Here is a 20797-nt window from a genome sequence, read left to right as displayed (position 1 = left end):
CTGACAAAATATGGTGGTTCCTACAATAACACATCTTTTTAAAAAATATATGGCAAATGCTGTTTACTATCCATTACAACCTGGATTAGTATTAAAATGTTCCATTTTAATATCTGGATGAATGAAGACACCTTGGACATCTGAAATATGGTCAGCTCTTTGTGGCAGGGCTACAAGAGATGCATGTGCATGTCAAACGTCAAAATGCCATGCTGCCTTGTATTGTTGATCTTTCTGCCTTTGGAATGCTTGTGGAATTCCTGGTAGGCCATCCAGAACCTGGAGTTTGCACGTTGAAGATGATGGTTTTATAGCTCTGGTTCCTCACAAGAGACCCTCTTGCTGTGGTGTGTACTGTGTGAGCCTGCCCTGAGTTTCAGCAGTGCTGACATGCCACCTCTGTGTGTTACATTACACTTGCCAGTGGAGGCTTCTCCACTGCTGTTTGCCCTGCCTGGTGCACCGAGGTGTGGGAGGAACAGGGGGATGCTAAAGGCACTCTGCTCTCCCTCCCAGCCTCAGACTGCATCTGCTCCTTGTACAGCTATTAAACAAAGACTGCTTGGCACCTCCAACCCATCCACGCTGCTCCTGGTGTTCTCAAAGGTCCCTGTTAGACGGAAATTACAGAGGTTCATCCAATTTTCCTAGGAATTAAACTGGAAATGCTCCTTACATACAGGCAATGGGTACAGTAAAACATGTTTTGACTTATTTTCTCTTTCCACTTCCCCCCCCACTCCTTGCACTCTGATTTCACTTGTGAGTCTTCCTGTATTTTCCCTGAAGATTCACAGAACAGATGTTGCTGTGTCTTGGGTTATTTTTAAATTTCCCAGGGAGAAAAGAGGGGAGAAAGCAGACATGCTTCTTCTGATGAGGGAGAGGCATGTCAGAGGGTAAGATAGTGCTCAGCACTGCTTGGATTGTTTACACTGGAAGTATTTTGTTGATTGTTTCCTGACATTATATCCTGTTTTGTTAAGAGAGGTGGTTTTAGCCAGTCACCAAATTTACATTTTCATTTACTTGTCCATTCACTTCTTTTTTCCCCAGATAACAGTTATCCTTATCTCTCTATTACAAATAAAAGTAAGGCTGACTGTACAAAGTACTGAAAGGTAATGCCAAAGACAAGCTTCCGTGCTCTAGAAGTTAGACAATGTTTTGATTGTCCAAATTGTCAAACATTCTAAATTACGTCAAGTGAAGATGCAACCATTAAATTCACCTTGCCACTTTGCAGGCAAGTGGGATGTTTAAAGACCAAAACAAGTCCACAGCACATTTCAGGATTTGTAGGATGTTAATCTGTACACAGGATTGAACTCCACCCGTGCTCTGCCCAGGATGCAGGATTACTCATGCACCTAATGAATGCACGGCTATTTTCCTTCCATGTGTATACCCACTCTGATCCTTGACAGAACCCCCTGGGTTTCTCTAGGTTCCCCCTAAAGGAGCCCCTGGGATTTCTTTTTATTCTCTAAATAAAGAGAAATCACAGGCCAAGGCACTGTTATGACAATCATATCTACATGGGCAGCTATGGCTTGAAGAAATTTATGTAAATTATTTATAAGCTAGTGGCTGTACCCACAACGTCCCTGGTGCTGTCCAAGCACTCAAAAAGCCTGCCATGAAACACACCCTGCTTAAAGAAAGGTAGTTCAGCTAGGGCTGCAAAATCAAGGAAAACATAAGATTTTGAAGTATTAACTGGTTTGTTTCCCTTTGTCAGCAAAAGACGTATGAACGAACCATCAGGTGGAGAGCAAGGAGGGTTTGCACGTACAGCCGGGGTCATTGTGCTGCTCATGAACTATTGTGGGGAGAGAAGCACGGTGCTATGGGAAAGCTGACAAACCAGCTGGCGACGCCAGGAATGAATCGTGGTAAAGCCAAGGGACAGGGAGGCGACGCAGAGCTGCGGCACGGGAGGGGCGGCTGTGAGCAGCACCAGCGGTGTGACACCCTGGCTGAGCATGAAGCAATGCCGCCCAGTCGGGCCACTGTGCCCAAGTCACAGCAGCGCAGCGGCCACAGGGATGAAGGGCTGGGCGAGGCACATGCCAGGGCAATCCCGCAGAGCCCAGGCCGGCCCTGCGCTGCCTCGCAGGGGCGCAGGCTGGGGCAGGCCATGCTGTTCTGACATTCAGCAGCGGCTGCGACCATCGCTGCTGCCAGCCCTGTGACATCGGCCAAGGCAGGACCCTGGGGACGCGGCAGGGACAACACAGGGCCAGGGCGAGCCTGGGAGAGGGGACGTGCTGAAACAACTTCTGACTTCCAAGGTTTGTGCAGCAGGAGAGCCGCCACTTGCTCGGCGCCTTTCTTTGTGGGGCCATGGTCAGTAAAGACAAAGCTCCCAAAATCACCCTTTTTGTAACCCCGTCGGTAAAAAATAAAGGAAGAGACCCAGCTCACACAAAATAACCACGGGCCAGCCCCTCAGCACCACCTCAGCCGCAGGGGTGCGGGCCCGGGACTCCCGGCCAGGCAGCCCCCGCACGGGGAGAAGGCCGGGCCGGCCTGCCCGGCCGCCACCCCCCCGCCGGCGCTGCCCCCGCCCCCGGCCGGCCCTGCGGCGGTGACGTCCCGGGCCGGGCCGGGCCGTGCCGGGCGGCGGGGGCGGCGCAGAGCAGCGCAGCAGCGGCGGCAGCGGCAGCAGCCGGGCTGGCAGGGAGCGGGGCGCCGAGCGCAGCAGCACCACCTCCATCAGCAGGTAAGAACGCGGCCTCCCGGCCTCCGCCGCCCCTTCCTTCCCCCGGCGGGAGGTGCCGACCCTCCGGCCCGGCCGCGGCGCTGCCCCTCGGCTGCCCCCGCCGCCCCTCTTGCCCGGGCAGGTGCGATCGGGGCGGGCGATGCAAGGGCCAGGCCCTCGGCGGGGGAGCGCTCCGGCCAGCGCACCGCGAGACCGGAGCCGGAGCTTAGAATCCCTCTGGACTGTGCTTTACTTCCTTAAATTAACTGTCATGAAAATTCTTTCCTTTGTGGGCTTGTCTGGGTTTTTTTAGTATCATCCTCTGTGAAATTCCATCCCTGCGGAGTTACAGCTGAGCTCCCCTCCTTCAGAAACATTTCTTCGGAAACATTTCTGTGGCGGTGGGATTATGCTTGCAAGAGAAAATAAAATTTGTATAGCCTTTACTGGCCGGACACAGTACTACTGGTAGTTCAGTGGAAAAACATCTTCTGGAGTATTTCTGCTTGAAATACTTTTGCAGGCTGTGGTTTGGAGAGCAGCGTGTGTCACTGTGATGTACAACTGAAAACCAATTCCTAATTCCTGTAACTTGCATCCATTACTGAACAGGAAATTTTAAAAGGGTTCGTCTCCTTAATGGTCGAGAATACGACTTGCAGTGCAGCAAATACGCTGCTGGTGCTTGTCTAATTCTTGGCTCTCAGGTTCTGAACTAATAAACGCCACCAAGGCCTGTAGGATGGAGGTAGCTGAACTAATAGTTGGCTGGGTCTGTAAAAGGATGGTTGTTATCTGTTGTTTCAGCGAACACTGGTGACAGCCAGCCCTGTTTTACAAAGGTGCAGAGAAGTAATGTGTCGTGACTTGTGCCCTGTGGTGCTCCCGGAGGGAACAGACCTTTGAGGCGACCTAATTCCTTCCAGTTCAGTGGGCATCGCCGGGCTGCGGGGCGGCCTATGGACTGCGCTCACAGCCATCCGAGTACAAAGGTTGGCCACGGCACTGAGCCTTCCTTCTGTTGCAAGTGTGACAAATTAACAGGGTGGAGATGAACTCGTGAGTTAAGTGTCATCTGCGCTTTTAAACTTTGTTTTTTAGTGGAAAAAAAAAAGCCTAACAAAAATAGAAATACTTTAATTTTTAAAATGTTAATTTTGAAAACTTTAAAGTATAAGCAAATGTCTTGCAGTGTTTATTTAAATACAATAAAACTGCTAACACACAAGTTAACTCTTAAATGTATGATTTATAAAATAACTGCAAAAGAAAGATCTCAGTGTTGTTGAAGTGGGAGAGTAAATATCAGAATTATCAGAGCACAAGATCCAAACCTTTGTGATGTTACTTTTAGTAGCATAGAAATCAAGATTTAGCTTGACAGTATTTTTAGCGGTGAGGTTTTTAATGTGTCTCAGTTAATAAACTATTTAGTGAAGGCACAGTTATGCCTTTGACTGTAAAACTATTAAGCCTGCAATGCAAATGTAAAGGCAGTAAACTTTCCTGCGAGGCTGAATAGCTTTCTGAATTAAAACCATGTCAGTATTAGTTTGCAGAAATTCTAAGTTGAATTAATTTCCCCACCCCCATTTTTTCTAGTCAGAGGGGTCATTCCTCTATAATCTGCACTAAGTACTGTGTCCTTCAGCCTCCGGCATTGCCATGTGCCTTTGTTTTGATAATGGGTCAGTATTTTGACCCATTAACAATAATCTTCTCATAAGGAAGGTGAAATATTTCTTCCTTGTCCCTGGTCTGCCAGGGTGAAGAAGGCTTTGTGACCCAATCTAACCTTTGGTTTTTTTTTGTAGTATTTGATAATACTGGTCTGAGGAAAGAGTTCAGGTTTTAGAAATTTTGATAGTCTTATGAGTGATGTGGCAAAGTTGAGTAGGGACTAACTTTTTATCAGGAAAGCATACTATTAAGCTGGCAGATTCAAAATGAACAAAAGGGGTGTGTTTTTGGTTTTGACCCAATGTGTGGTTAGTTAAGCTTTGGAAATCCTTTCTGAAGCATGTGGATATTGAAAGTTTGCAGGGACTTAAAAAGCAGCTGGACAAATTAATGGAAGAAAAACCACTAAGGCTGACTTGTGCAGAGTACCTGAAGTCGCTCAGGGAATCACCAAGCTGAGCTCAGAGCTGGGACAATAGACTGCGAAAGTGCAGTCAATTATTTATCACATTTTTATATTAATTTCAGGCATTGACATAGTGCAGACAGCAGACCTGCCATCTGACCCAGTAGGGCTGCCCTTGGGAAAATTGTTCAATGAAGTTTTTGAGAACAGCTGAACCAGAGGGACCGGGTATAGAGATAACTCTAAGTGATAATTCTCAGGAAATGATTATGAGTCACCATCAGACATCAGTTTAAGTGGTGCTGGGGGCAGTTCTGGCACCTTTGTACTTGTTGACATGGATATCTTTGATCAACAGAATTAGCACAAAATATGAAGGAGACTGACTAGAGCTTTGAGACTGTGTTTTTGATACTCTGCTTTGGAGGACAAGAGGTTTCTGATAAGTTTGAAGGCAGTATTTGAGTCCAAGATACTATTTTCAGGAAGAAGATCCCATAATGCAGATGGGTAAAGTCGACTTGGCAGCAGCGCCATGGAAGCAGATCTGGGGGCTGTGTGGGATCACAAGAAGCACAGGGATGCAGCACTGCTGAAGTTCAGTATTTAGCTTTTTGTCTTAGTGCAGCTTAAGTTAACAGAATAATGTGTCCAGTTTTGGCCACAGCCTGTTTAGGAAAATAAATTCAAATGTGTCCATCAACCAGAAATGGTCACCAGGGCTTAGGAAGGTTTTGGAAAACAGATCTTCAGAGAATATGTGTGTTTGGAAAGTGTGTTCCACAAAGCTAGACAAGCTCATTTCCAGCAGAAAGAGATGAGATGAGGGAACAGGAAGATGCTAGAGTATTAAAATTAGTGAGAAGTTGTTTGTGTTCTTCTGTCAGTGACTGTATCAAAAAAGATGAAACTAGTTTGCACCAAAGACTTGATGAAGTTCTTAAAATCTGTTAGGCCTTAGGGAAAACTGAAAGAAAGTAAGGTTGTGCAATCTCATTTCTGCAAAGGTTTTTGAAAGTCAAATAGTATTTGTGTTAAGGATATATTAAAAACACTCCTCAAAACTCTTTTACTTGTTCTCATGCAGGGGCTTGAGCTTGATGATTTCTTCAGGTGCCATCTGCATTTGGGCTTGAGTTTATGTGGAAAAAAGTAATTTCAGTCCTCAAAAGATGAACAGTTTCTCTGATAAAGTCCTATATTCTTTCAGTTGCTGGTCATCTCATGTTACAGCTTAAGGCATTTGGTTTAAAAATAATTAGTGTTGAGGCAAACTACTGCATTTGACAGCAAAATGTTGTGGTTTAAGAGTATAGCCTGTAATACTGTAGGAAATGTAGGTGTACAACCATACTGTGATTTAAACCAGGAAAATCAGAGGGATAAAACCTGAGGTATTCATCATCTACTCTAGAATATACTGCATGTGGCTTCATAACTTGTGTCTTAGCGTTACAGCATCTTTGGGTCTGAAACACTTTCAAAAAGGACTTTCAAGAGACCTAACTTAGAAAAAAATTGCCATTTATCATATGTCTCTCATTTTGTATCCACTTTTTAAAGTATGAAAAGGCATTTTAAAATGGTAACATTTTAACATAGCTTGCTATCTTTTTAAGTTTCTACTTTGTTATCTTGGAATGAATTTTGTAAGTGTGTAGTAAATACTAGTGACAGTGCCTTGTGTTTCTGAAGTATTGTTAGATACTGTATCAATACAAAGAACACAGAAAATGGTAGTTTTTGAACTGATGACTGTGGATGAATCTCCCCCCCCCGAAAAACTTAACAAAAACAGCAGTTTTGCAAAACCGAATGAGAAGCATCAGCAGCCTTCAAGGTTTTTACTAAGGCTCTGATGTCAAGAAAAGGACAGATAAATCCATGGGCACTGGTAGACTGTAAGTAATGACCATATAAATTTAATATATGTATTTTATCGGGGAAAGAAAGCCAAAGCTGTCTTTTGATAAATGACCATCTTAGACTACCTATTAAAAAAAAATCTGATTTATCTAAAGCAAGTTCTTGTTTTGTTGTTGTTGAGCTGTGTGCAGAAACAGAGCAGAGGGTGATGAGGCTGAGGAGGGCTGGGTCTGTTTGGTCCTGCCGCTGTGCCATGGTGCTGCAGCTCCAAGGCAAAGCCTGTGGCCATCTGTGGACAGCATAGCCTGGCCTTGCAAAGGTGGTTTGGGACTCCTTGGTGCACCTACACATCCTAACTTCTTCCTGCCGCAAAGGGAGTTGCAGCCAGATGACGTTTAACCTGCAGCATGGCAGGCTACTGCTCCTGTAGGCATGCTCCTGTAGGCATGTGTAAGCTCTGCCAGCTAAACTGCAGCTACTGTCAGCATCAGAGCATGCATGAATGCTTGGTTAAGTGTGGGTTGGTGTCTGGCTCCTGTGGCTGCAAGTCATACCCAGGCATTGTGTCACTCATGAAGCACTTCTGTCAAGCCAAGGGACCTTCCTTGTACCGTGAATGCTTCTTCTTCCTCTGCATGTGTGTGGATAAAGGGCAGTTTCTGCTTGCTCCAGGGAACGAAAGATGGATGACGCATCTGGAATTAAACTTCACTTTTTGTATGCACAGCTTGCAGCACTGCTGCTGTGCAGATTGTGGCCAGTCTCCAAACTGGGATCAGGTCCTGGCAGTGCCAAATGGAGGTGCCATGATCACTACCAGAACCGGGGTAGCCACATATGAATGTGCATCTTTTAGGGCTTGATCTACTCTCAGAAAAATTAAAGAGAAGTTCTCAGTCTTTAGCTGAAAATCTGAATGAACCCTTATTTTGTAAATGTTCAACAGAAGGCCTTATTTATCATAAAAGAAATTATTTCTTTTTTTTAAAGCAACATCTCTTAAGAGAGCTTGCTGAATTCATTTTGCCAAGGTAGTTAAACAGATAAATTAAGAGTATTATTTACATAGTGGATAATTGTTTCACGAGCAAATTTGTTTTCCTTGTAATTAACAAGACTTAGTGGACAGATTTGAAATTTGTGACGGAAAAAAAAAGAGAGAAGTAGAGAATTTACCAAAGCCAGTTGTTCACAAAAATCTCTTCAATATTAGCATATATTAGATCTCTCTCTGTATTTCACAAAAATATCAGCAACCTTCTGAATTATATCTAAAAATTCCTATGGATCCTTCAGGCCTGAGCTGAAGACACCGAAATACTGTTGCTTTTTGCATTTTGAGCAAGTCCAGATTTGTATGGTCCAGAGCTCTGTCCCTCTCATCTGCTATATTGTCTTTGTTGCCATGCACTGAGCAAGGTTTTGATCATGTCAGGTGCATTCTCAGTGTTCCAGATCCAAAGGAGCTCAGATATAAGGTGATACTATAGCAGCCATGTTTAGGAAGAAGCTGTCTGTGGGAGGACAGCATGTCCTTCTCCAGTCCTTAGGTGTGCTCTGTGCAGGGGGTCATGCCTGTGGTGTGCTGATGGCACCCCTTCCAAGTTCACATCTGTGCTTTGCTCTTTCCTGATTTCTTCAAGTGCAGTCCATCACAGCTGCTCTGTAGTGAGGGAATTGACAGCAATAAAACTCTGCCACCAAGTCCTCCGAGCCAAAGATAGTTTTGCTGTGTCTCCTTTTGCCTTGTCGGGGTGAGTGCTGTGTGCAGGCACACCAAACCTGCTTACCGTGGCACTCTTCTTGTCTGAGGGGTGGCATTGGAGAGTTTTGGGGGAGGATGCTCTATAGCTGCTTATCCAATTCAAGGTTTAGCCATGTGCAGTCAGCTTTTGTGATGTTTGCCTTGCTTATATACTGCAAAGTTTCCAGGACAGGCAGCAGAGCATTCAGGAATGAAGAATCTGACAAACATTTTTGATGACTTCTATTTTAACAATTCTGTTGGGTTGCAGTTTTGTAAGCAGTTGGCCTGAGGTAATTGACTGCTGGACCCTGAAAGGACAAAATCTTAATGGCTGCATCTTCTTGCCCTTCCCAGCAGTATGGATGGTCATGGGGCTTCTTCACACCCCAGTGCAAATGGCTGGCTCTGTGGAAAGCAACAGATCTCATCATCTTTCTCTTTTCCATATCTGTGAAAATCCATATCCATATTTCCGTTTCTCTCTGCAGAGGTAGAGCAGCAGAGAGGAAGGGAGGCAGATAAGGTGTGGTAAGTCATTGTCGTTCAGCTCACCGTCTCTCAGGAAGCCACAACCTACTTTGCAGTCTCTTAGACCTGTGTAACCTGCATTGCCTCTACCAAAAGTTAAACAAATGCCTCCAGAGCCCTTTGCAGAGAGAAACAGAGACCTAAAGGGTATACATAAGGAAATTTAATAGAATCATAGCATTATGGAAGGGCCTGGGTTGGTAAAGACACTAAAGATGATCTAGTTCCAATACCCTGCTGTGGGCAGGGAAACCCAGGCAGAGTCATATACAAGGACAGAGTCATCGAGTAGGATGGGAGAGGATTGTAAAAGATCATGGACTTCAGAGGGCCCTAGGATAATATGAACTTTTATTACTGTGTAAAGATAAAAACACTTGGGTTTAGTGCATGTTTTAGGGGTGAGGATGAGTTTATTTTGTATTTTGTGGTTTTAGGGGTATTTTGTTTTGTGGCTTTGTGGTTTTTTTGGGGTTTTTTTGGTTTTTTTACTTTGTTTTGTTTTCCTTTTTGTTACCTGAGATCCTTTACAAAGATAGGAAAACTGGTGATATCTTTGTCTCATTTTCTAGGCTTCCTACAGTGTTATTTTTTCAGTGTTTGCCAATTGCTTTAAAGCCTTGGCAGTGTTCATGCAGGCAGGTGCTTGTGTACACAAGTGACATTCTGCAGTGGCTTCTGTCTCTCTGCTGTACAGCAAGAAGTGTTACTTATGTGGACATGCCAGGAATGATGCTGTTTCTCCTTCTCTCATACTTGTTGCCTTGCTTTTCAATGAGTGTACTGCTGGGCCTGTCAGTCCTCTTCTTCTGATTTTTTTCCAAAATAGAGCCTCTAGTGGTTTTTACAGATTTTAGTAGTTCTTCTTTTGGCTGTGGTTAAGAGCGTTGCTTCAAATTTCAAAGTTCTTGGGAAACAGGAGAGGTGGGCTGTCATAATTGTGTTGAATTGGGGTTGTTGGGAACAAAGCACTCCTGTTTCTTCTGTACATGTGCAGTTTTGCAGGTGGTGGGATGATCTCTGTCTTCAGTTGTCATCCCATTACAGTACTCTTGCATCTTCTCAAACACCTGAAATTAGTATGGTCAGACACTTAATCTTGGATTATTTGGACCTTGAGATAGTGTTTGGTTCACTGCATGAATGTCCTCTCTTAAATTTTTTTCTCTTTGGGTGTTTGGACATGCACTATGGAGTTTTGAAAAAGTCTTACATGTATTTTTTTAGATCATTTATGCAAGAACAAATTTTAAGCTTTTTTTAGGGGAAGGATGTTTTTTAAAATACCTTTTATGTCATATTCTGATGGCAATCTGAAACAAATTTTAGATCTTGTTTTATGTTTTGCTGTAAAGTTCTATATCCTTTTAAAGAAAAAAGATTATTTCTTACTAACCCAGGGAGAGGAATGTTAGCCATGAAGTTTCTTAGCCTTTTATCATGCTGTGCAAGTCATGTCTTGCTCAAAAGGTCAACACCCACAGAACATGTTTTTTTACAGTTCAGTGGTCTAAGTAGCTGCTTTTCTTGTGGCTGTAGGAATCTTTCCTATTATCAATGAACACGCAGTCTTTTGATGATATGACATCTGATGCTATGGCTGTTCCTGGGTTATGTGCTAAATCATACATATTCGACAAACATAAATAATGTGTTGACCATACACTCTTACAGACTATTCTTTCAGTTAAAATCCTTGCAGCTTTTCCCAGTTTTACATACATGTATGCATTTTTGTGAAATATTACATCAGATTTCTTTTAACTTAGAACTAAATATATTTTATTTTAGCAGCTGTTGGAGTTTAGCTTCTTTGTTTCTGTTGCCACAGAGTTCTGTGTCTGTTCACGTAGTAGTCAGCCTAGCAAGGGTTATAATATATAAAGTGTGTTCATAGACTTTCTGATTTTTTAAATTGCCCTTTGCACTTCTGTGACAGTCTAGGATCAGTTACTGATCTCTTTAGAAAGAGTTTGGGGTTTGTTTTTTTTTTTAATGCCTTAAAAAAATGCAGTTATATTATTTCCTGATATTTTGTTTGTTTGTTTTTGCTTAATAAAAGCTTGGGATTTTGAGTGAGTAATAAGTACTGACTGCTTGAGTACATAGGATGGAAGTGGAAATTTATATGGTTTTAAAAAAAGCCAAACAGCTGTTTGAGATGAGTTGTTTTAGTATTAATCCTGGTCTCTTTACAAATCCCTTTGGGAAAGAAGAGGGCAGACAAAAGGCACTTCATGTCACTGGCGTGTTTACTGAGTGACTCTGCTGCTTTAGCCCAAGGGAGGAGGTGGAAGCAGGGGAACGGGTAACTACTGGGAAGAGGAAGAATATTTTGAGGTGAGCTCCTTCTTAAGAAACACGTGAAGGCTGAAGGCTGATGCCAAGGTGGGAAAGTCTGAGGAGCTGAGAGGACCAAAGGCACCCCAGCAAGAGGAAATACTTGAAGATTGCAGTAGAAGAAAAATACTGTTTTAACTGCTTTTGTGCAAAACAGGTTAGCACTGGGGGCTGCCCTTCCTACCGTGTCTGGGTAGGACTTTGAAGCCATTAAAGGTGCTGCCTGATCCCTGTACATGTCCAGGCACTGACCTTGGGTGTGCCTGCTGTGGGTGTAAGACCACGAGACCTTGCAATTTGGGCTAAGTATTTCACCCCAAGACAGGTAAAGTTTTTGGAGTGACATCTGAAGTTGTGCTAAGGTGTGGTTAGTGGTAATTAATGAAAGCTAATTGGCTTATGTTTTTCTAGGACTCAGCATGTTCTCTCTAGCAGCCTCTCGTTTCCATTGGTCATCTTGTTGGAAATGTGCAAGTAGTTTTTAGGGGATCCAGGTAAGACAGGAGCCTTCTCAAAAAGAGCTGTTACTTCTTCCACTGTATACACTTAAGGGAGAAGATGTACACACTTATGGGCAAGATGTAGCTGTGCTTGAGGTTGCTGTAGCTTTGTTTTATTCAGTTTGATCAGCTGCTTAATTTTAAATTCAGGGCCTAATTTTGTGTGGAACATTTTACAGGCAGGCAAACCCACAAAACTCTAACAAGTAATCTCTAGTCTGACAATGAAGGAGGCACATCTGTGTGAGGACTTTCTTCCCAAATGTTTAATTTTATTTTGTTTCAGACCTTTGTGTAAGGAAAAGCTGTGTAACTTGCACACATGTAAACACAGAGGAGAACTAAGCTGAATGTGAAGTAATAGCCATCTTTTAAGGAAAAGCAATTTTATGTTGTGAAAAATTAGCCTAGTAATATTAGCAAGCAGTTGAACAATGTTTGCTGATTGGTGAGGGTGCTGTTTATTTTTGAAGCTTGTGTTTTAGCAGACTTCTAGTTATCACCTTTTAAAACAAGGATGATTTTTTTCCTTTTTTCGGACAAATCACTTCCCTCAAGCATCTCCTGCAAATGTTCGGAGTATGCTGTATTTCTAACATGAGCTAAAAGCTTGTACTAATACGTAGGGAAGTAAAGGAAAACTATTGTGCCTTCTCTATTATTATACTCCTGTCAAGATCTTTGCATCTGTTTCCATACTAACCAGAAGAAAATGCGGGAGGAGGATGAAGGGTTTTTAAAAGTCTTCCCTTAGCTGAAGATAACTTCCCTTTTTTCAGGTAGCAGGCTGTCTTCCAAGGGCTTCCACCCAGCTGGGACAGGAATTGCACAGTATGGAGCTTGGGTGCTGCAGGTTATAGCAAGTAATGGGATGCAGACCCTGGTTCAGTGATAGCTGATATCACCTCTTTGCACTGTTGAATGTAATGGCAGTCAAATTTTGACCCAGATGCATGTGATAGCATTCATTTGGAGCTCAGTGGAGTGTAGAACATAATGAATGCTGCAGTGGATGTTGTTAGCATGTCACCTGGATTAGCTTCCTGGGTTGCATCGTATCTTGCCTGTCGTTCATCTGCCTAGATCACCCTGGTGCAATCTGGATCCTTGCTGGTGCTGCATGTGCTGATATTTGTTGATGGCTTCACAATGTGTCTCCCTCTGGATCAGACTTCCTTTTTCAAGATCAGCTTCTGCCCCTAAAAAATCTCTATGTAAGTTATTCCCAGGACACATGCCTTTTTTTTTTTTTCATTTATGTTACACTACTTCCAGGATATCCTGCTTTTTGTGTTTCACAGCTTGCTGGCAATGGGAAGGATTTGCATGGCGTCAATCCTACAGATGAGCATGCAGCTTTGCAGGCTCTTGTCAACTGCCTATACCAAATCTGATTGCAAATGGAGTTTGTACAATTGAGCAAGTAAAACTGGCTGCATCAGTGTGGTTTTCTGAGGATGAAAGAGATGCTGGTTTTGCTTTACTTATCAGCCAGGCTTGGTGTCTAGTAAAAAGGGAAGTGGAGAGATGCAGGGCAGAACATCTGGCAGAAGCAGAATTTGAAGATTGGCAAGAGAGTTTAATCAAAATCTCTGTTTTCTTCTTTGTTTTCTGCCTTCCCTAGTGGAGAATGACCAGTGTCATACCAGTCAGCACTGGATTGGGAATGGTTGTAATTACTTGAAAGCTGTCAACCTACAGTTAACCCTGCTCATCAGGCTGAGGTTTGGAGAGTGATGTGGTGGACGCATTTGCTGCAGGGAACATTCCTGTCATGGCAAGCTTTGCTCATGTGTGCCCAGCACTGCCTGGGAAGCCCTGCAGTAGAACGTGCTGGCTCTCCATGTGAGTCAGCAGGAAGGAATATTTTGTGTTGTTGCAGGCCATTGTGAGTTGCTGCTCTGCTGGGGACTTTGGCTTTTCACAGTGGTTCTTGCATGAGATCATAAATTGCTGAGCTTGTTCTGGTCAGCAAAGCCCCTTGTCACCATGCCAAGAGCACCCTCACAAAGAAAGCCCCATGCCTTTTACCTCCTAAATGAATCCTAATGTGGATTCACTACGTTCCTGGATCAAAGTAGCAGTCAGTCTTCCTGTTTTGAAAAAACGGAAGTGGGGAGAATACTGTTGCTTTGAGATGAAGATCTGCTTTTCAGGCTAATTTTAGGTGCAGCTCAATGTGTAAGGAGGAGGCAGTTTAGAGCAGGAGGGCTCGACAAGGGGACATCCAAAATTATGAATGCTGCTGTTGAGCAGGGTGGTGTAGGCAGAAGCAGCCACATGGGAGAGCATGATCTGGAGCAGTGGCTGCTGAGCCAGGTGCATGCTGGACAGGGGAGGCTGAGCAGATGTGATTGACCTTCTGGGCTGGGCTCAGAGGCTCCCAGGGCAGGATTAGCACAGCTCCACAGGCAAAATGGGCAGCTGTGGTGTTCCCCAAAACAAATGGCAGTCTAGAGCATTACAAGGAGTTTTTTAGATTACAGTTTTAACTCTAAATGAGAGTTTCTTTCTAGAAAGAAACAGTTTTTTTTTTAAAGGTATTTTGAGGCTGGGAGAAAAGATAACTAAGGGATACCTAGAGAAAGGGGAGAAGCCAAGTATCAAAGAAGATGAAAATCATTCAACACAATCAAAGCCTATCTTTTATTCCACTGTTACAACAGAAGAGCAGGTCAGGCAAAAAAATCAGTTCTGTCCTATACCTCCCTGATGCTTTTCAGTATAAATCTAGTTCAAGAGACCTTTAGTGGTAAAAGCTTACAGGAAGGTTGCTGTAGTTATTAGAGCACTTCCTGGGTGGCTCAGCCTTCATCTCTGAAGCCACACCTGGTGTATTAATGTTTCCTATGCTGTTATTTCTGTTATGCTGGACACGTTCCCAGAATTCTGTCAAATGCCTCTGGATCAAAGGAGGATCATCCCATAGCACAGGCTACTGAATGCGTGGAGAAATTAGGTAAACTACAGCATCCAGTAAAACTTGAATGAGTTTTATAGAGTGGAAGCTGAAAAAGCAAATGCTTTTTTTATAACCTTTGAAATATAATTGTGTTTCTCTCTTGTAATTGAATGTCAGCAACTTTTGCTAACTTGTCACTTCTAAAAAAAAGTTTATTTTTTCTTAACAGACATGCAGTGATATTTTTATTTTCGGAAATTTAGATTTGTATTCTTCACAGGTCATAACACTGGGAAGTTAGCCAGCATGTTTCACCCTTGTGTCTGAAGGCAGCATAGAATCTGGACGTGCAGGCATTTGAGAAGGCATTTGATTAATCTTGTTTCCTTTATTGTTCCCAAGTTATTGAAGTTATTCAAGAGGCATACATTTTTTTTTTTTAAGTTAGAATAAGCTGTAATAGCCAGCAAGTTCTTTTCATTAATCATCAAACCAAGCAGAAACTCTGGAAGTTGTGAAATTCCTCTGAACAGAACCTTGATACCAAAATGCAATAGTTTGCATTGTTTTTTATTTATTAATAGAAATAGTTTTTGTTATGTTTTTTATTTATTAATAGAAATAATAAGAGAATTCTTCAGACTTTGTGTCCTTCAGTCAATAAAAGGAAGGACATACCTCCCTGTAATTGAAGACAGGTATGCTATTGTGGGTGGAACAGGGCTCTTTGTAAGGAGAGGTGGAGTCTCCATTAAGTGGTGTGATGAGTACTGATTCATATGTTGATGCATTTTGCAAAATAGGTCTGTTGGTTGGTTGTGTTCTGTTTTGGCTTTTTCTTTAGTTCAGTGGGTTGCAAGTTGTATCATTGGGCTGCTCTATACTACATTTTACTCTTTTTAAATTCAGTTGTTCTGGAGTTCTTGCCTCAAGACTTCATGTAGGTCACTGGGAGGAGGCTGAACCCCATGTGATTGTTGCTGTCTCAGCACCAAAGGAACTGGAGTTTTCTGGGTTCCTGAGGAAGCGCCTGATTTTTAATAATCCTCCAGGATCTTCATTGTACTTACATTCTACACAATTGCTTCTTTTACACTGTTATGAATTTTTTCTAAGATGGCCTTAGAAGATCTCTAATCATATGATAATGTTAAACATCTGTACTTAAAAGCTTTTAGTTTTTTAGTTCCCATGAATAATTCAAACCCAGAAACTCATCCCCAAGGAGGACTTTTTACTCTAGAAAGGAAATACAGGAAATCTATTAGGAGTTTACAGTTAGCTTCCCCCTGCCCATCCAAGATGGCTCAGGTCATTCAACCATGTGAAGAAATATCCATCATGAAAGGAGATTTGAAACATTTCTATTTGCAAGGAGGAATTTGAATTAATCATATCTACCTTTTGTGTTGAATTCCTGATCACTGTAGCTAAAGCTCCCATGGAGCTCAAATTTTGGGTGAAGGAAAATATATGGGAAAAAAAAATCTATCTGAAATAAAGAAATATATTTGCTGGAATATAGAAAGTGCTGAAGACTTCCAGACTGGAGTTCTAAATAGAATGCTTGAGTGAACTTGGCTTGTTGTACTGTAGACCACAGGTCCAGGAAGCTGAAGAAGATGCTTTGTAAATCCTTGAGAAGGGGAGCAACAGGTAGTCCTGTTGTGGATCCACTGATGATAAGTTTCACATGACCTCACAGTCTTTCCTTCAATAGTCTCTTCTGCATTGTATTCCTCATCTTAAAAACGAGTTATATATTAGTTTTCCATGAAAAAAAATCAGGGATTGTTTTGTGGTTTGCTATTTTGTAATCAGCAGTGTGAGGGTCTTGCTTGTAATCAGGAAGATGTCAATTAAACGTTTTTAACCTGAGGACTATGCATGTGACTTTTTGAACTGTTTTCTAGGCTTTTTTATTGACATCATTAGCATTTCTGAGTCCATGGAATATCTGTAAACGCTGAAACCAGCTAGGAATCTGGCTGGTTCTCAAGTGTTTTTGTCAGAAGGCATTAGTGCTTACCTTTGGCTGTGTCTGTGTGTATACTGATAAAAAGACCTAAAGAAGTTGCTTTGCAGACTAGGTGTGACAACTTGTAAATCACATAGAGAAATATTACACTAGAAAGGAAAAAAAATTAGTCTTAATTTAAAATCTGTGTTAGTGGTTAAAAGTAATTCTTCAAAAGATTCTCAAAATTGTGTTTAAAATAGTTTCTGTTTCTAGATTATGTGGTCTCTTTTTCCACTGGGTGTGTATTACAACTTTTTCTGCTAGACTGAAGTATTCTGTAGTTTGTTTTCCATGTAAATATTACATGTACTTAACCTGTCATTACATGATCCTTACCATTTTTTTATTTGGCAAAGAGTTGTTTAAAACCAGATGGAATTTTTGTGTGGCTGGTACTAAGCTTTTAGAGGAAAGTTGTGCAAGGAGATATCTTGCCTTAACCTTGGAAGAACAAAGGGATGTGTCTTTGAGGTTAGAAATTAGTAATAATGTATTTTCAGTGGGAAGGATTTTGAAATTGATTTAGTTTGTTCTAGAATTGGAGGAAGACTTTAAACATGCTGGTTTTGATCACAGAAGGTGTTAAAATTAAAAGAAAAAATATAAGAAGATTTAAATATCTTCGAAGCATGCTTAAGAACTATTTCACGTTATCCTCTTCTCTAATTGATTAACTGGATAATAGGTTTAAACGTACCAAATAACAAAACCCCTGGATTTCATAGCAACTGATCTGAAATGATCTAATTAAGTTTGGGTTTTCCTCTTGAGTCACCTGGGTGAATCCTAATGATTTATAGCAGATTGCATTAAATTGGCTTGTACCTGTTTCTTGGAAATAATGTTGAGAAAATTAGAAATTTCTTCAAGAATGTTAATTAGATAAAAGTACGGAATGGAAGTGTCTGTTTCATGCTTTCTGGTCCTCCTCACTCATATAGGCAAATCCATTTGATTACCTTTCTTGATGGTTTTGATACTGAGTGTATTGGCAGCCTGTGGTAAATGTAGGCATGTAGCTGAGACATGGTTTGAACCTGTCATGTCAGTTTTGCTCATTAAAACATCATCTAATCTCTTTGATTTCTGGACCCCCTGAAATTTCTGCTGAGCACCGTTCTGCTGAATTTCAGTAATAAATTTCATATGTGTGGGGTCTTTAAAATATTACTTTTTCCTAATCTCCTCTTCAGGGGCTGCCAAACCAGCAGTTATTTTTAACTGTTCTAGAGGAGTGTTATTTAAATCCTGAATTTTATATGGGCCATATCTCTGTGATCTACAAAAAGTGCCCTACTTTAACAGTTGAGAAACACTATGAATGTGAACCATGACATTTCCTTGACATGAAATAGCTCAAGGAAACTTTGGTAGTAAGTTCCAGAAGGTTTGCTGATGGAAGTTCTGTTACATTTTCCTTTTTTTTCTCTTTATGTTGCACAGACACAAGAACAAAGAATACAGTTGTTTGGTAAATACTATATGTGCAGTCTTCTTTTTGAAATGTTAAAAAATTTTTATTTATTTTCTGATGATCAAAGTAATGATTTTCTAGATTGGTCTTGAATATCTGAAGTCAGGTTTTGTCCAAATAATTCAGGCCATGCTTGTATGCATTTTAAACTTATTTTAATTTTTTTTCTTTTTCTTTTTGTTTTTTTAAAATGTTGTAGGTAATATCAGTTTGGAAGAGCAGAACACTTGCTGAACAAAATTTTCTAAGCTGTGGGAAAAAACTTTGGGTTTGGGAAGGTCTGAGTTTTAAACCTGAATCGTGAAAATATGCTTAATGTTTTGGATATGACTGTATTGCTGTATCAAATATTTTGCTTTTAATGAAGGTAAACTTTTATGTCTACAAAAGGATTGTATGCTCCTTGAGTCTGCCTGTGATTCAAAGTTCATGCAGTCTTACTTTGTTTATTTATAACACAGAATCATAGAATGGTTTGGGTTGAAAGAACCTTAAACTCATCTAGTTCCAACCCCCTGGCATGGGCAGGGACACATTTCACTAGTCTAGGCTGTACTATGCCACACTTTCAGGATGGGGCATCCACAAGATCTCTGGGCAACCTGTTTCAGTACTTCCCACACTCTTGGTAAAGAATTGCTTAGAAGTACAGATCATACATGTTGGCAGAGATATTTTTCTGCTGTTCCTGGGACTTGTATTGCCTATGTTAGGAAAAAGGACACCAAGAAATAGGAAATGTGACTCTTGTCCTGGGTACCTCTTGTCCTGACAGAGGGATGAGAGAGCTTTACTTAGGTTTTTTTTTGGTGACGGTATCTGTGGTTTTGTGGGGAAGAGTTGATATTGCACCAATCTTGTATTTGGGAACTATAAGACTCTGCATGTGAACCTTTTGCACTCCCCTTGAGAGTATTTTTAATAGTATCTTTTGGTGTCTTTTGAAACAATTTGGATTTGTGTTTTCTATATTGTCCATAAATGAAATAAATTTTACTTTTTATAGAGTGATTTTGGATCAGGAACAGAAATTTTGATACATGGTTAGGTCTGTGCAATTGCAAAGGCTAGTTGTGCTATTGACTTAAAGCCCAAATTCAAATCTCTCCTGTCTGACAAGCAGCAGTAAGATTAGTTACCAGAGAGAGGGATCTATTCCCCAGTTTTAGACAAAACACAATGATTAAAGTTATTTGTAGGCTGAGTAAGTACAAGCCTTTGTTTGGACTGCTGAACAGGGTTTTGTCAAAACATGCAGGAACAGGACTTACTCGCATTCCTGTTGCTGTTGCTTCCACATTTCCAGTCCACAGCATCATCTTGATGGGGAGCCAGTGGTGAGTTACCAGTTGAGCATGCAAGTAATGTTTTAATTTGAAACCTGTTTGATCAGAGAACAGTATCTCCTTGTGTCCTTCCACAGCTGGGGTGAGAGCTGCTTGACAGGCACTTGGGGTGCAGTATCCCTGGGTGGGCTGGGGAGAGCTGCCTGCTGGGGGCTCACAGGATGGGGACTGCCAAAACATCTTGGGTCAATTGAGGGGGAACTAAAAATACTTTTAATTATACTTTGTGTTTAGAGGGCAAGATCATGACAATTATACAAGCTCTAAAGTGTGGCAGTTGTGCTTAGCTGGTGTTTGAACTCTGAGAAGCATAAATTTAAAGTATTGAACATTGGAGGTCTAAGACAAAATTTTTGTGTTGTAGTAGCAATAGTCTGTCCTTGAGGAGGAAAGAAGGAAGAAAAACTTTGTTTATGTTACTTCAAACAACTATCTTTGCTAAAGGCTGTTTTTCCTGGTTAAGTGATGATGTGTGATTGGTAGCTAGATATAATATAATCACTCATGCCTGGTATTAAAGAATAAAGCCTAGATAAAAAAGGCAATAAAGTTGAAGTGCAGATAAAAAAGGGGGAAAAAGTACTGTAAGCTGGTTTGTCACTATGTTAGAGCAAGAGTCTTTTCTCAGGCTGGTAACCATCAGCAGCTGGATAAAGAATGAGTAGAAGTGTGTCTCCATTAGTGTGTTAGTTCATCTCAGGAGTTTACTATGGTACTGAATCACCTGGTGGTCTGCATTTATAGCACTGCAAGCCCAGGCACCAAACTGGATGCTATTTGGATGAAACCAACCTGGAAGATGCTCCTTAGAAAAACATCTGGTAGTCTGCAGCTGTGAATTCATAGTCACGGGGACCAGACCAAAAATACATGGTACACACTAGAACTAGTAAAACCCTCCAGTTGTGCAGAGTATGGGCACTGGTCCCTCGGTGCTGCTGTTTCACTGTAATGCAGTTACTCTGTGTCATTTGCTAAGAGAGGTGTATCCCTTGAGTTTAAAACTTATCATTCAGATTTATGTCAGGAAAAATAATGACTTGAAAAAAAAGTGCAAATAAATATGCCCTCTGTTTCTGAAATTCTCCTTTTATTGACATAATGGTTATCGTTAAAATTTTTACAATTAGTAAAATAGAAAAAAAAACCCCAGAAATATCTTAAATTGACCATTCAAGTTTTCTATAAGATTTGATTTTGAATGCATAATATTTTGTTTGCCTTACAGTGTGTTCAGTTTAATTAAAAATATTGCAGGAAGGACTAAAAAGCAACAAAATGAAA

General features: G+C 41.4%; 1 protein-coding gene across 5 annotated transcripts in view; it reads left to right on the top strand.

Moving 5' to 3' along the window:
- Positions 1-2641: 2641 nt before the first annotated feature.
- The window catches only part of MYO6 (myosin VI), a 102142-nt gene continuing 83986 nt past the window's right edge, over positions 2642-20797 (top strand). For 2 of the 5 annotated variants that reach the window (XM_050972891.1, XM_050972895.1), the window contains exon 1: positions 2642-2725. The gene's annotated coding sequence lies outside the window, so the exon portion shown is untranslated. Of the gene's footprint in view, positions 2726-3511; positions 3697-8920; positions 8932-20797 lie in introns of those variants that run through there. The other 3 variants (XM_050972894.1, XM_050972893.1, XM_050972892.1) reach the window with 3 other exon arrangements.

Source organism: Serinus canaria, chromosome 3 (assembly GCF_022539315.1).
Source record: "Serinus canaria isolate serCan28SL12 chromosome 3, serCan2020, whole genome shotgun sequence".
Taxonomy (NCBI): Eukaryota; Metazoa; Chordata; class Aves; order Passeriformes; family Fringillidae; genus Serinus; species Serinus canaria.
The sequence above is the reverse complement of the archived record's forward strand: the minus strand, read 5'-3'. Positions and strand labels throughout refer to the sequence as shown.